This window comes from Eriocheir sinensis, chromosome 34, assembly GCF_024679095.1.
Source record: "Eriocheir sinensis breed Jianghai 21 chromosome 34, ASM2467909v1, whole genome shotgun sequence".
In the NCBI taxonomy this organism is placed as follows: Eukaryota; Metazoa; Arthropoda; class Malacostraca; order Decapoda; family Varunidae; genus Eriocheir; species Eriocheir sinensis.
Window position 1 is genome coordinate 710,312 of NC_066542.1, and position 11,607 is coordinate 721,918.

The window sequence follows — 11,607 nt, forward strand, 5'->3', positions numbered from 1 at the left end:
GAAATCTCCATCCTAGGAGATTTCAATGTTCACCACCAGCTTTGGCTTTCATCCACTTTCACTGAACAGCCTGGTGAACAAGCCTACAACTTTGCTCTCCTCAACGATCTAGAGCAGTTGATTCAGCACCCTACACGTATTCCCGACTGGCTTAGAGACAGGCCCAACATACTAGACCTCTTCCTTACCTCAAACCCTTCTGCTTGCTCTGTCAAACTGTTCTCTCCGTTGGGCTCCTCCGATCACAACCTTATTTCTGTATCCTGTCCTTTCGCTCCTGTACACCCTCTGGACCCACCGAAGAGGCGATGCTTCTGGCATTTTGCTTCAGCTCGGTGGGACGACATGAGGATGTACTTTTCCGATTTCCCGTGGAATGATTATTGCTTTCAGGAGAGAGACCCCTCTGTGTGTGCCCAGGGCATCTCAGAGGTGATTGTCTCTGGAATGGAGGCATACATTCCACGTACTTTCTCTACTCTTCATGTTAAAAAGCCCTGGTTTATTCACACTTGTTCTCGTGCTGTCAAAGATAGAGAGGCAGCTCACAAAAGGTACCAGAGCCTTCGCACTCCTGATAACCATGATCTTTACATTTCTGCCTGGAATCGTGCCAAATCTATTCTCCGACATTCCAAAAACTCCTTCATTAATAGAACATGCCAAAACCTTGCTTTTTCTAATTCTTCCCGGAACTTCTGGCATCTAGCTAAAAACATCTCCAACTTCGCTTCTTCATCTTTCCCTCCTCTCCTTATTCCTGACGGCAGCACCGCCGTTTCATCTCTCTCTAAGGCTGAACTCTTCTCTCAAACTTTCTCTAAAAACTCCACTCTGGACGATTCTGGGCATATTCCCCCTACTCATCCCCCCTTTGACTCCTTTATGCCTGTTATTAAGATTCTTAAGAATGATGTTTTCTATGCCCTATCTGGCCACAATCCTCAAAGGGCTTATAGACCTGATGGAGTTCCTCCTATTGCCCTTAAAAACTGTGCTTCCGTGCTGACACCCTGCCTGGTCAAACTTTTTCGCCTCTGCCTGTCAACATCTACCTCTCCTTCCTGCTGGAAATATGCCTTCATATAGCCTGTGCCTAAGAAGGGTAACCGTTCTAATCCCTCAAACTACAGTCCTATAGCTTTACTTTCTTGCCTATCTAAGGCTCTTGAATCAATCCTTAAGCGGAAGATTCAAAAGCACATTTCCACTTTTGACCTTCTATCTGATCGCCAGTATGGGTTCCGCAAAGGGCGTTCTACTGGTGATCTCCTTGCCTTCCTAACTGACTCTTGGTCATCCTCTCTTAGCCGTTTTGGTGAAACCTTTGCTATTGCGCTGGACATATCAAAAGCCTTTGATAGGGTCTGGCACAAATATTTGCTTTCCAAACTACCCTCCTACGGTTTATATCCTTCTCGCTGCACTTTAATCTCCAGTCTCCTTTTTGACCGTTCTATTTCTGTTGTGGTAGACGGTCACTGTTCTTCCCCTAAACCTATTAACAGCGGTGTCTCGCGGGGCTCTGTCGTATCTCCCACTCTCTTTCTGTTGTTCATTAATGATCTTCTTTCCAAAACGAACTGTCCTATCCATTCTTACGCCGATGACTCCACCCTGCATTACTCAACTTTTTTTAATAGAAGACCCACTCAACAGGAACTAAACGATTCCAGGCTTGAGGCTGCTGAACGCTTAGCCTCAGACCTTACTATTATTTCCGATTGGGGCAAGAAGAACCTGGTGTCCTTCAACGCCTCAAAAACACAGTTTCTCCACCTACCCACTCGACACAATCTTCCAGATATCTATCCCCTATTCTTCGACAACTCTCAGCTATCACCTTTTTCAACGCTAAACATCCTCGGTCTATCCTTAACTCAAAATCTCAACTGGAAACTTCATATCTCATATCAGCTTCCTCGAGGCTGGGCGCTCTGTACCGTCCCCGCCAGTTCTTCTCCCCTGCACAAATGCTTTCCATAAATTATAGGGGCCTTGTCCGCCCTCGTATGGAGTATGCATATCACGTGTGGGGGGGCTACACTGAAACAGCTCTTACTCTTAAATTCCGCCGCCATGTTGCCTCTCTATCTTTTATCGATATTTTCATGCTGACTGCTCTTCTGAACTTGCTAACTGCATGCCTCCCCCCCTTCCGCGGCCCCGCTGCATACGACTTTCTACTCATGCTCATCCCTGTACTGTCGAAACCCCTTATGCAAGATTTAACCAGCATTTCCATTCTCTCATCCCCTTCAATGGTAAACTCTGGAACAGCCTTCCTTCGTCTGTATTTCCTCCTGCCTATAACTTGATCTCTTTCAATAAGAGTGTATCAAGACACCTCTCCACCCGAAATTGACCTCTCTTTTGGCTACTCTTTACTTTTATCTTTTATAGGAGCGTCGAGTAGCAGGCTTTTTTTTTAAACTTTTTTATTGCCCTTGAGCCGTATCCTCTGATGTAAAAAAAAATACATAGCTTAATTATTACCATTGCTTTATTATTTTAATTTATTTATTACTTGTATTTTTATGAACATAAGTATTTCTATCATTATGATGCAGTTTTCTTATTAAATAATTTATTATTATTATTGTTATTATTATTATTATAATTTTTATTATTATTATTATTATTATTATTATTATTATTATTATTATTATTATTATTATTATTATTATTATTATTATTATTTTTATTGTTATTATTATTATTATTATTATTATTATTATTATTATTATTATTATTATTATTATTATTATTATTATTATTATTATTATTATTATTATTATTATTATTATTATTATTATTATTATTATCATTATTATTGTTATTGTTATTGTTATTGTTATTATTATTAATATTATTGTAATTGTTTTCGTTATTATTATTATCATAATTATTATTATTATCATTATTATTATTATTATTATTATTATTATTATTATTATTATTATTATTATTATTATTATTATTATTATTATTATTATTATTATTATTATTATTATTATTAGTAGTAGTAATGATATGATTATTATTATTATTATTATTATTATTATTATTATTATTATTATTATTATTATTATTATTATTATTATTATTATTATTATAATTATTATTACTATTATTATTATTATTTTTATTACTATTATCATTATTATTATTATTTCAATTACTATTTTTATTACACACAATCCCCAAAATAAATGTTTAAGGAGATTCGATTTTTTTTCATTATGTTAAAAATAATATTTATGCAAAAAATAATAAAAGTTTGAAGTCACCATAAACGACCTTGTGCGAGTGTAGGTAGTCCTGCATAATTTATTGTACGAGAATAGACAAATGAAAAAAAATTCATTTCAAAAGTAAATACCGTTACTGGTCTTACCGGTATTTTTAAGGAAATACCGGTAATACCGGTATCATGACTTATACCGGGAAGAGCCTTACTGGTATTATTTCAGAAAACCGGTATCGGCAATACTGGTATTTTTGTCGATACTGCACATCCCTAGAACTTTATCAAATGCTTTCTGAAAGTCTAGGTAAATTGTCGTATGGGGCTCGGGCGTCCCAGCTTGAGTATACGTCATTGAAGAAAGTTAATAAGTTGGTGAGGCAAGATCGGTTACTACGAACTCCGTGGTGATTATCAGTTATCAAATAATTTGTTTCGAGGAAAGTGATCACTTTATCCCTGATTCTTTTTTCAAATAGTTTAATTAGGACAGACGTAAGACTGATAGAACCATAATTACTGGCTCTCTTTTTATCTCCTTTTTTAAAGATCGGGGTAACATTGGCTCTTTTCCTACGCTTGCCTGTGCTAATGACCTGTTGAACATTAACGTTATGGGTAATTCTAGCTGTTGACTACAGTCTCTTAATACGTGAGAAGATAAATTGTCGGAACCCGGAGATTTATTTGGATCTATTTTTTCAGGTACGCACGCACTTCACTGATATCAATTTCGGTCAACCCAAGCTTATGTTCTTCAGTGCCTTAAAAAATATTCCTCGGGGCGTGGATCGATGTCATGTTCTCTTTTGTGAATTCGCTACTGAAGGTTGAGTTTAGGACCAACGCCATACCTTTATCATCGCTAATAATGTCGCCATTTTCTAATAGTGGGCCGATATTATTTTTAACCCTGCTTTAGTCCCCTGGGGGTGTTTTGCCACCCCATTTTTCTTAAGTGCTCGTAATTCCTAGTTCGCAACTTATTTCTTTTTCTCCTTCCAAGTACTCTTTTAACTCATCGAGGGTGTATCACAGGTAGAGTGGCACAGTTGTGGCTCAGTTTTCTTGGGAGGTAGACGTCGCTTTGGCCTTCTGGGGTGTTCAGTCAACCCCCCAGACTAATGGAGGTATCTTTTTATGATTTATGTATTTTGCATATTATGTTAATTTTTTAATGTTGATATTCACTATAGATATAACAAAATCACAAAAAAATGGTGTATCCTGTGGGTATTTTCAAAATAAATGTGACCTGAATCGAGGTTTTCGTAATTTTTCATTAGTTTTATCATTTATTTTATTGCATTATTTCATATTCATTTCAACCAGCTACAAGTGATTCAAACTGTTCAGCAGGGATTGTAGATATATCCTGAACCAGCAGTATGACCATATTTTACATAATGATAACACTATAAACATATTTGTAGTGGGGTTCATTAAATACCCCAGGGAACTAACCATGTTTGGAAACACCAGCAGACTAACGCAGGGTTAATATATTTTTTTTGTTTCTTATGTAACTGAAAAACCTATGATTTTTCTTAGCCTCAAGTGATATTTTCATCTCATACTCGTGTTTCTGTTTTCTGATTTTCCTTTCGTACTCTCTCTTGAAGTTGATATAATTAGTATGATCCTGTGAATTGTGTGCTAGTATAGATTTCTTATACAGTTTTCTTTTTTCGACGATGATTTTCTGTAGGAAACTAGTCATCCACAACGGCTTGTGGTTTTCTGCCCTTCGTGGCTTAAGTGGGATGAATTTATTTACGCTCGCTGAGTTCTGTGCACAGTGAAACGGTTATAAATTTCTTGAACGCCAATGGTATTGAGCAAATGGATCCAGTTTACTGATGCTAATTATTTTCTTAGGTCCGTAAGATTCGCTTTACTCTAGTTCGGTATTAAAAGTGAGTTTTCGCATGCTTTTTTTTTTTTTTCAATATATAAGACACATCTGATAATGTTGTGGCCCCTGCTTGCAAATGGCTCACCGACCTCACAGGCATTTATGAGGTGACTGTCGGCCGTGAAGACTAAATCAAGAATTTTGTTTCCTCGTGTCGGCGTGGTAACTGTTTGATAAAGAAATGTGTCCTTCGTAAAGTTTATTAATCTAGAGCCTTCTCTATTGCCAGAGAGGGCAGACCAGTTAACGGAGGGGTTATTGAAGTTACCGCATATTACCGCATTTTTGTTTTTGATAACGTTCTTTATTTCTGCGTAAAGATTTCCATCAATGTCTTCATTTGATTTAGGAGGGCGGTAAATTACGCCCAGAATATACTTTTCATTATTAATCGTCGCTTGTACATACAATGAATCATGAGCCTCTGTCTCGGTTGTGTAAAGCTGAATGACTTCTAAATTACTTCTCGCATATTATATTATTACTCCTGCACCCTTTTAGTAAACACATTGAAACCATTAATAGCCACTTCACGCGTGTATTCAACCATGTTTATGTGCTCAAAATGAAGTCAGGTTTTACGGCAACTGCATTATATTATCAAGTGGCTACGTTTCTGAATAATGGCTACGGGCATTTACATAGATGATGTTTAATTTATTCGCCGAGTGTGCGCCATACATCAACTGTTGTTTCACTGGAATATTGCGTCAGACCTGACTATCTACGACTACCTCTACGTCATCACCCACCTGTGTGGCTGTTGACCTGACCGCTGCCTTAGTCCCCCCCACCTGGGTGTCTGGTGACCTGACTTCCTCCTCTGCATTACACACCTGTACGGCTACTGATCTTACTCCCGCCCTCTCCTGTGACTTGACATTTCTACCTTCGCGGACCTCACCGTCTGAGTGTTGTCTTCTCCCAACCAAGCCGGAAGTTTCCGTAACCGTTGCCGCTGCACCTGACTCCTCTTCAATTCTATTAAAATTTCCTCGTCTAACACTCTGCCCAGCTTTGCCTTGCCTACACAATTTGGGTGAAGTCCATCGTTAGCAAACAAGCTCCTGTCATGAATAAAGTGATTCCAGACGTCCACAAACATGACTACCTCACTACTGCACAAATCCCTGACACGTTCGTTAATCCCCAGCATTCTACTGAGGATGGAAGAACTAACATCGTGCCGAGGGAACAAACCACATACAACTGAACGCCTCTGTCTGTCCCTCAGCTTCCCGACAAACTTCCTATACTTATCTACAACCTCCTCTGACCTGCCTTTCACGACATCGTTTGTTCCAACCAGGTAAACAACCACTTTCTCCTCTGAGGTAGTGACGACTAAGTCGTCACAACCTCAAGGAAGGAAACATGAAAGCATTGACGAGCAAAAAGCAAAAAGCCTGTTGGATTATTTCAAGGGTGTCTGTTTTAGTGATTTCAACGATTCCGCAGTGCCTTGAATGACCTACGGGAAGTAAAAGCCCTTATGGACGTACGCGCTTGCAATCATTTCACACCTGATGCAGCAAAGTGACGATCAGTGCGATTTTTAAAGGAACTGGATGTTCTCGCACTAACGACTTTTGAATGAAGGCTTTCTGTGGCAGACAACTCTGTTCGAAAAGAATATCCTGCTGATGTTTGTACTGCAATTCTTCATATGATTTTTTTTTTTTTGCCAATTCATACGAAAAAATGCGGTACGGGCATCGACAGAAGTTATTTTTTGAACGGAGCCGTCTGCCACTGAAACAGTCTTCCTGCTGTAGTAGTTAATGCGGGAACAAACAGTTCTTAAAAAATTGCATTGATCGTCAATTTGCTGCGCAGTAGATGGAGGAGGAGGAGGAGGAGGATGGGGAGGAAGAGGAGGTCTTAGGGGCATATGAGAGAGGACAGCAATCGTAGGAAGACAGCTCACCTATAATATGAAACGAAAAAACACCTTCCGCAATGTTTAATGCATATTGCGTTTGGCGCTCCGTGTACCAGGTGTTTGAGATACATTTTATTATTAATAACTCGACCGTTCTTTGATGTCGCTTTGTTTTACTGGAAGGACATAGAAGGTGAAGGGGAGTGGAAACTGTTCCTAGTGGTAAAAGGGACTCGGAAGCCATAAAGTGAAAAAAAAATAAAGTATTTGCCTGTAAAGACACCAGCACTCCCGAGAAAAAAAAGCTGTATGCTATGAAAATACTACACACCTGAAAGTGCTGTTTTGTGATAAAAAAAAAAAAAATCTCGAAAGAAGGAAAAAAGTGCAAAAGGTTTCAACATTTCACGGATAAGAAAATACTAAAAATAGCAAAACAAAATGAAACTCACTCAGCTGGTTTTCTCGATTTTCCTATAGTACGTATTACCTAACATCTGATACCACCAATTATATAATTTCCTCAGTATTTTCCATTTCCACTCGGTCATACTAAATACTGTACATTAGTAACAAACCCGCTTCATATGCTGGCCATCCTAGTGATTCAAAAGAAAATGGAACCAATTGTTTTAGAATATTAACGAGAACAAGGTTGCATGGTTGATCAGCAGGTTGGTCGGTGAAGGATGACAAAAGCCAAAGGTGGATGTAAACATTGAAATCTGTAAATACATATATAAATTTCTGCTGAGGGAAAATGAGTCGAGGCCTCTGGATTCTATTATCCTCCTTTGCCGAACTACACAAAGTTTCCTCAAGATTTTTTCTTCTAGTTTATAAGCGCACTAATGAACAAACTTCTTCATGGAGCTGTTTACAACAGGATCACGAGAGAAGTCTGCGTTTTATTGTTTTTGAGAGAGAGAGAGAGAGAGAGCGAGAGAGAGAGAGAGAGCGACAGAGACGGAATGAGTGACGGAGGGAGGGAGACTGAGCGAGTGAGTGAGTGAGGGAGATTGAGTGAGTGAGTGAAGGAGGGAGTGAGACTTTGAGTGTGTGTGTGTGTGTGTGTGTGTGTGTGTGTGTGTGTGTGCAAAGAGACTATATACCAAGAGATAGTAGTTTGTGGTAATTCCTCGGGCGTGCGGAAGTAGCGCCATCTATTGGGGCCCACCAAAAACGTTACTTTTCAGGGGTAGCTTTACTATTTTTGAAGTACCTGCCACAACCTTTACTTGTTCTTTTCATTATTGTAAAATGATTTACTAATGGGGTAAAGAAAAATATATTTGTTTTTATGTTTTATTAGGTATTATCTACACTATATCAATTTGTTATTTTAGGAAAAATATGGTGTAAAAGCATTTGCTAATATATATATATATATATATATATATATATATATATATATATATATATATATATATATATATATATATATATATATATATATATATATATATATATATATGTGTGTGTGTGTGTGTGTAGCAAACATATCCAGTGCTTTAAATGCAAGCAAAGCATACACCATTCTATGCATGCTAGATTACTATAATGCCTTTGCAACTGTGGTAACCCGGATGCCACACTGGTCCTGTGTCCCAGGGTAATGGGTTCCCTAACACCACAGGCTCAAGGGCCAATGTTACGGAGATGTGTACCGGGGCCACGCGCTGCTACAGCGAATGCCCCCAGCCTTACCTTTACCTTTTGCAACATGCTCTTAGCTGAGTAAAAATATCATACTAACAGTACAAGTGCCAAATAATGGCAAGCATTGCATACTGTTTGACAGGGCAGAGAACAAAAGCTTCTAAGCATTACAACTGCAGACACTGAAAGCTTGTTAACTGAACATGACCCGATTTATAACAGGCGAAACCAACAATGGTGCGTTATATACAATAAAAACTGTATAAAAATGTTGCAAGGCACATCAATATAAGAGTAAAGCATCATAGAACATGCTGAAATACATGATGGAGGATATCAAGAAGGTAACACATGAGATGTCTTAAATGGAATGCAATAACTTGGTGGTCCTGGGAGACAGCCGAGCCTGGAGGTGAAAATGGGATGTAGGACACGGTATGATCTCACAATCTCTGACCTTGGTGTCAGGGTCATGAAGATATTAAGCTCAGTAGGCACAACTATGCAGCGGAGGCACATATGATAAAAGCAAATGAGACAACTCATAGTGTAAGAAAATAGCAGGAAAGTTATGCTGCAGTATATGACACACCAAATCACAAGGCAAAGAGTGATATGTATTTCATAGGCTACATCAGTAAACATGTAGCATTTATTGCAGGAAGCACACATTAAAGTTGGATGTAATAAACTCATTTGATATGAAACTCCTTGAACTGGCCAACCAAACAAACCACTCTCTGTCCCCCCCTCCCCCCCAAAAAAAGCATTACTTTTTACAAGGTTTATGAGGCTTTAGTCAAGATTATCAACTGCCATTACATTTTGTAATAAAAAAAAATCATACCTATGTGATTATGTATATCATATAAAGCAGAAAAAACCATTGCATGCTGTAATACAAACAAGATTACTCCTGGAAGCCACATTAATGATGCCAGACACGTGTTGATAGACACTTAGTGTGATGAAAGTACATGCTGTATTTCACATCATGAAACCAAGACAAGTGTCACTGCAGCAGATTATTAGGTAAGGCAGACACCAAAAGCTTGTTACTTGAACAAGATTAAACATAACAGGCAAAATCCACAATGAAGCATTGCATACTGTAGGGTAGGGCGGAGAACAAATGCTTCCAATCATTACACCTGAAATAAACAATGGCAGATATTCAAAGCTTGTGAGCTGAACAAGATCTGATTTATAACAGGCAAAACCAACAATGGTGCATTACATGCGATATCTGGCAGGGGATTCCTTGCATTACAACTGGAAAGTGGCAGACACCTAAAGCTTGTTAACTGAACAAGATCTGATTTATAACAGGCAAAACCAACAATGGTGCATTACATGTGATATCCGGCATGGGAGATAAATGATTCCTTGCATTACAACTGGAAAGTGGCAGACACCCAAAGCTTGTTAATTGAACAAGATCAGATTTATAATAGGCAAGACCAGCAATGGTGCATTACTTGCAATATTTGGCAAAGTATATGGAAAAAATTTCTTGGCGTAACAAGAGTAATACTAAATAATGGCAAATCCCACGAAGTATCTCTTCTTTTGACAAAGCCTGTGCTCTTTGCTGCAGGGCTGTCAGAGTGTTTGCTCCAGCCAACATTTACTGAAATACCCCTGAGTCATGAGTGAAGTGTTGAAACTGAAGGCAATTGAAATACTGTGCTTAGAAATCTATTAACATTTGGACTTTGATAGCATAAGGCCGGAGCAAACCTCCTCTCTTTTAACCCATATCTCCTACTAGGCTTAGATCTTGGCATCTTGCAGCATGTTGAACCTGACCTTAGAAAAAATCCACCCCTATTGGATCTAAAAAATTGCTGGCTCTGGGCAAAAACTGCCCAGGAGTTGTAACAGCCTGGGCTTTGAGATGCCTTGCCTCCCGACGCAGACGACAGACTGTTTTGTGCAGCAATTTTCACTTTCCATGTCTGAAAATACATGCAAAAATATTTAATCACAATTAATCAAAATTCTAAATAATAAAATATGTGCATGTAATTGCATTATTTTCAGTGCTATAAGGACAGTGAATCTAAGCATTGATATTATGTCTGCACGCCAGCTTCGATGGAAGGCTTCACTTAGATTGCCTGACAAGAGTAATACTTTCAGGAGAGATGGGGGAGAGGATACAACTGGAGACTCTTGACAGATATAATGTCAAGATCTACAAGCACCCATTTTCCATATATATCTTTGATGATCAGTCCATACTGAAACATTTGTCAATGTGTAGCCACACTAAAAGTCTAAAAATTCCCTGTTTCTCAGATGTTAGTCATACCTAAGCCCTGCTAAACCATCCAAGTGAATCAAGAATGAGTTCCGGGCGGCAGCATGAGCCAATAATAAATGGCGCCACTATAAGAAAAATTGCCTGCACCATGACGGGCTTGGGCCGACCGCCAGGCCCCTGAAGAAAGCCTACCGGCGCTATAGGCGGGTGGGGGAAAAAAAAAGGATCACATCAGAAGAATGGACAAAGGTTTGTTAGTGGCACTTCAAGGTTATGCTACCTCTTCAAAGATTGGCCAGTCATGGTTTAAAGTGGAACAGGATAAACAAGAAACAGGCAGGTATCTGTGGACACTACTGTTACTATCAAATGCCAGCCTATGGGAAAATTTGAACCTATGCTATCAAGAACATAAGAACCATGTGCTGATCACTCGACTAATCGTAACGGTACTACAGCCAAAAAAACATAATAAAGAGTCTAAATATTTCATTCAAAATGTCAACCTTTTTACATACCTTTTTTTTTTAAAGATATGTAGCCTACTGGTGTAACAGTTAAATATTGAACTCAATTTGTATGCAGAGATGTGAGGTATGTTATTAAGCTGTAATGTTTCCAACACATTAGTTGTGATT